The sequence below is a fragment of the Mytilus edulis genome, chromosome 13 (genome assembly GCF_963676685.1).
Source record: "Mytilus edulis chromosome 13, xbMytEdul2.2, whole genome shotgun sequence".
NCBI lineage: Eukaryota > Metazoa > Mollusca > Bivalvia > Mytilida > Mytilidae > Mytilus > Mytilus edulis.
Genome location: NC_092356.1, coordinates 20647890 through 20654038, shown reverse-complemented (window position 1 = coordinate 20654038; position 6149 = coordinate 20647890). Strand labels below are relative to the sequence as shown.

Below are 6149 nucleotides of genomic sequence, written 5' to 3'. Positions count from 1 at the left end.
TTTCTTTGAACAATCCTGACATCCCGAGGTGTGTTCTACGAAAAGAACAAACTTAAAATATGCATTATCTGACTTATATACCGTCAAAAAAATATGAATTTTATAAAGATTTGTATAATTTAGTATCCTATTTTACCAACAACACTTAAGTGGGATATTCCTTTCTAATGCGTCCATGTTTTAATACGCCCTGCGGCTCATTTAAAATGTGAAATAAAACTCACTAAATAATTTAGATATGTTTAAACCTTTTAAAAATTATTATCCATGCACAATCAAAATATTACTGTAACTGCATGAAGTAAGACACAAATGTATTGTTACCATTTGATAACGGTTTATGACAAATACAAGACACATTGTAAGTAATTATTGTACCACTTAGCTTATGGAAAAGGGGGGGGGGGATTTTTTTTCTATTTGTTATGTTATTTCTATCGCGGAAAATGGTTATTTTTTTAACAATTTAACTTGAATTGAATGAAAAATTCAGAAAGATTGTCTTTTGAATAGCAATACATTTTATTAAAAGATAATCAGGATATACTTATATACCCTCCGCACCCGACTCTTTCGTGAGTTACGTTAATGTTATTCAATAGAATATCAGTTTATCTTATTAGTTGATCATTTGATAGAGTAAAAGGTATACATAAATTCAAAAAAGTTAAGAACTGACACGAAGACGAATATAAATACATGTAGGTCACAGTATGATTTCCTATTCAGGATGTATCGTTCTGAACATGCATGAAATATTTGCCACTGGACGTTAAGCAAGCAAACAAAAATCAATCAACCTGATCAGTTTGACTCAATAAGATTTTCAAAATCTTACACACGAATATGTTAAATCTGGATTTATTTTATGAAAATCTACATTAAAATTCATCTGACATATATGATAATGTTTCTTTATTGTAGCGATACATGAACAAAACTTCACGTCATTCACGTTATTTGTTTCTAAAATTAAAATATGGGACTACAATGACGGTTTCTTTTACACCTATCATCGATTGAACTTTGAAAAATAAATTTTCAAATCGGCAACAAAAAACTATTAGACGAATAAAGTTTTGAATTAAATCATAGATTGCATGTTTATAAAAAAAAATGACCTCACACAGGTTTTATGCCTTGGAGCATATATCATTGAAACATGGTATCGTCCGGGTTGATTCTGAAAAAAGAATGACCTGTCGTTCTGAAAAAAAATAACTCCGTATAGGTATATAATTTCAGATAACCCCACGTTTTTTTGTTAAGGACGGATGACATCAAAAGCATATGCAATATCATTAGTTGATGACAAACCGACATTAACATGACAGGATAAAACAAACACGACCGAAAGATCATTAGTCGATGACAAACCGACATTGACATGACAGGATAAAACAAACACGACCGAAAGATCATTAGTCGATGACAAACCGACATTGACATGACAGGATAAAACAAACACGACCGAAAGATCATTAGTCGATGACAAACCGACATTGACATGACAGGATAAAACAAACACGACCGAAAGATCATTAGTCGATGACAAACCGACATTGACATGACAGGATAAAACAAACACGACCGAAAGATCATTAGTCGATGACAAACCGACATTGACATGACAGGATAAAACAAACACGACCGAAAGATCATTAGTCGATGACAAACCGACATTGACATGACAGGATAAAACAAACACGACCGAAAGATCATTAGTCGATGACAAACCGACATTGACATGACAGGATAAAACAAACACGACCTAAAGATCATTAGTCGATGACAAACCGACATTGACATGACAGGATAAAACAAACACGACCGAAAGATCATTAGTCGATGACAAACCGACATTGACATGACAGGATAAAACAAACACGACCGAAAGATCATTAGTCGATGACAAACCGACATTGACATGACAGGATAAAACAAACACGACCTAAAGATCATTAGTCGATGACAAACCGACATTGACATGACAGGATAAAACAAACACGACCGAAAGACATACAACAGTTTTAATGTTGAATTCCTATCAGACAAAGAGTTACAGATTTTCAAAACGTATATCATAGTTAAGAATTTAATTTTTCCCTCAACAGGTTTCAGTTAATAATCAGCACATGTTGGAACACAGCACCCAAAACGACGTATTCTGTCGTAGCAACAAGAACAACTATCATCTGAAGGTGAAAATCCTCCTGCCCCTCCACCAGCTCTCCCGAAAATACTATATATACTGTCAACTTCATTTGGCACAAAGCCAGCTATAAGTATGAGCGAAATAAGTAGATAGAATTTCATGGTGACTATAATAAAAAAGAACATTTTATTAGATTTGAAAGACATAATTTGTTAATAAATTCATTCATGTAAAAAAAAGAGTCGTGCTATTGAAAGCATAAGCAAAATAACAAGTTTGTTTGAGCAAAATTAAAAAAAAAAAAAACAGACGTTCATTTTGATATTTTTATTTTTATAATATAACCTTGAATTTTTCACTTTCATATTCATAAATATATGTTAAGAAAAAACGTTTCTCTTTTTTTTCTGATTGTAGAGAGATGGTGGTTCTTTATTACTACTTATGTGGTTGGATATATAGGAATTTAAATTTTTACGAAAATCTTACCAGAGTATGACGTATTCATTGTGGTTTTAATATACTTTATAAAGGCAAAAGTAATATACCGCTGTGACTGAGACTAGAAAAAATCATAGAATAACTTAATGAAAAAATTCCAACTAGGATCTTTCTACAATACAACACCGACACTAAAAAAGCAAAAACTAATTAACAGTGAAATTGTAAGATATGAGTACATTTATATCTGGCTATATCTTTAAAACAGCCGTCGTGGTACCAGCTATAGGTCTGACATTCATTAAATTTAAATGGAAGCTGTCAGAACCTTTACACGACAGATAAACTGTGTAAGGATTCGGCAGCTGTTTGTATATTTACCGACTCTGAATCACACGCTTAACCTTATACAATTATTACAACAATGAATCGAACTATACATTTTTGTTTCCTGAAACGTTTAAACAGTCGAACCTTATGCATCGGAACTTAAACGAATAAATAAATAAATTCATCATAGATATCCGAAATGAAATTTTGTATTTGCATTAGACATGCTAGACGCTCGTGTTAAAATAAATTAAAAAGGCCGAAAAAGTACAAAGTTAAAGAACATTGAGAACTATACATTCCTAAAAGTTTGGTTAATACAACTAAGGCATTCTATTCCTGAGGTATAGCTTTATAAAACATTAGATACAAAACCAGTATGATTATTTTGTGTTAAAATTACTTACGTGACTGTATGACTGGTGTTTTTATTTACCGTCAATAAACAAATATACCACAAACGAGCACCGATCTTTATATATATATGTACTTTGGGGTCAGTCAAGGTTATAATTTAAAAAAAACCCAGAATGTCGCACATTAATGCAGGATCTTCGTAAAACATGTACAACATATGTTGTAAAATTCTTTATGTCACGTACGCGTATTTGTAAGGTATGCTAAATATTGTAATTTATGAATATTTATGTCAAATTCTCATGTTTTTGTTTGTTAAACAATAACCGGAAGAAATTCAATATCGAATACGTGCGCTTTATTATTAAAAGTGTAGTTTAGTTGATTTTAAATGCATGTTGTTCAGCGACAAATATCAAATGATGTCAATTTAAAATCTAAAGAGATGTGGTATAACTGTTTATGAGACAAACATACATAGACGTTAACATGACGTTGATGTAAGCAATAAAATGTCACATACGACCTTCAATAATGAATAAAACTCATACTTTGATGCACACAATTATGTCTCTACCTAACTTTAAATCAATTATAAGAGCCCTGGCATTACAAAATGTGAAAAAGACGACCGATCTGACAAAGTTATTATAAAAATCGAAAAACATACTCCCAGTTTAACCTACTTTTGCATATGTGTGGTTGTATTAAGGAGGTACCAAACACCTGGACCTTTAATTATTTTGCCCGTATTTACCTGTTTCCTTTAACTTAAATATAAAATTTTAAAAAATGCAGTTTTTAAACAAACACTTATTTTTACCATTCATAAGCCTTATATGCCTTGAACAATAGTAAGTAATTGAAATGATCAGCTTATTTTTACAGAGTTACCTTTATGTAGTGTTATGTATCACCCTAATTTAATAAGAAAATCACTGGATGGGCTTTTACATGACGTTTACCTTGTATGCCTTGAACAATGTATTTATGGTATTGAGTCAGTACTATTCCACTAGTAGATCAAATTTATAATTATTTTTAATCAATTGACATTATTGAATAAGAGTTATTTCCCTTTGTCGCTAATTTGGTGATCAATATGCACAAGTTCTTTCATAAACAGAACATCAAGGACCCAATCATTTCTCCCAAGATGGGGCAATCATTTTAGTCTTAGGTTTAGGAACGTTAGACACGACTTATCATTGTAAAAATTAATATGCTGGCGCCCATTTTACCCATGGAAAAAAATTTATCTTTGGCTACCTTCCTTCAAAAAAAATACAAAGATAAACAGAAGATGTATTGTCAATGGTAGACTAGGATGTGAGTTGCATACGGTTGTATATCACAATAATTCTGAAACAGATTAACAAGCAAGGGTTTTTTAGTCTTTCTTGTTATATAAGAATTAGAAGATGTGTTATGATTTCTTTGCCAATGAGACAACTATCGCCAAAATTTCAAATATACTAGATATAATTAGTTTTAGGCAACCGTACAGCATTTCACAAACGCAAGCAACCCATACCAAATTCGTTTTAAGAGAGGGTTGAGATCTCGCAAACACGTTTAACCCCGCCGCATTTTTGCGCCTGTCCCAAGTCAGGAGCCTCTGGCCTTTGTTAGTCTTGTATTATTTTAATTTTAGTTTCTTGTGTACAATTTGGAAATTAGTATGGTGTTCATTATCACTGAACTAGTATATACTTGTTTAGGGGCCAGTTGAAGGACGCCTCCGGGTGCGGGAATTTCTCGCTACATTGAAGACCTGTTGGTGACGTTCTGCTGTTGTTTTTTTCTATGGTCGGGTTGTTGTCTCTTTGGCACATTCCCTATTTCCATTCTCAATTTTATTTAATTTAACTTTAAATTTAACTTAGGTCCCACTTTTAAAAAGTATGGAGCAATTCAAATTAGAAAAAACTAACAGCTTTATTTATTACAAAACAATCTACGAAGGAAAAATATAACAAACATGAACAAACAACAGCCACTATACTACAACTCCTGATTTGTTTATTTGTTTGCTTGAATCTAAAAATGAGTTCCATGGTCTGTAAGCATGAACTGTTTTATAACTTTACAACAGAGGTCGCTATAATAACAAAATATGTAAAAAGAGTCGGTCAATCCTATATTATGTATTGATAATGTGTTTTTTGACAATATAGCAGTTAAAAGCAAATACTTGTCAATAAAGCTTTATTTATTACAACGTAAGAACTTACAATGATATTTCAAGACGCATTGACTTCTTTTTAATTTCCATAACACATTTTGTTTTTGTTCTTCTGTCTTGATAGATAAGACCTCCAGTGTCAACTAGCGTACAGGAAGTACGTAAGCCAAACAATTTCCGTCCTTGTTGATAGTATCTTCTGTTTAGCTAGAAGGAATATATAAATAAGCAGCCATGTCAGTAGTGATAAAAAACAATGCTCGGTGTTTGAAAATTCTTATCAAGTATAAGAACCTATAGAAATATTATTTTAAGGGGTCCAATCTGTAGGTGATTCATTGAATGACATGTGTCTTTGAGACAAGTACAAACAAAAAGAAAAGACATGATGGCATTTTGGTTGATAAAATATAGCAAAATTGTGTCATACACTAACTTGAAAATTGCATCTTATAAAATTTTTGTTTTATTGAGGTCTAAGTCGTTAAAATATAGCGTGTCTATTACTGATCAGCAATATTGTTATGTGCAATATTTATGAATGAATACACAGCTGAAATACTTCCTTTGATTCTATCACTTCAGAGTTTTATCATTCCTAATGTCATTATTTTTTAGTACGCAAGACCTTTGATGTCCTTAGTATTTTTTTATTGTCATATTCGTAAAAGCTCCTTTTAA

The 6149-nt window shown here is 31.8% G+C and overlaps 1 long non-coding RNA gene across 1 annotated transcript; it reads right to left on the bottom strand.

Annotated features, from left to right (window-relative positions):
- Positions 1-2013: 2013 nt before the first annotated feature.
- Positions 2014-3405, bottom strand: LOC139501153 (uncharacterized). The gene is made up of 2 exons (XR_011658474.1): positions 3334-3405; positions 2014-2321 (listed from the first exon to the last, which is right to left on the bottom strand). It is a non-coding gene; the product is annotated as an uncharacterized lncRNA (long non-coding RNA).
- Positions 3406-6149: the final 2744 nt, after the last annotated feature.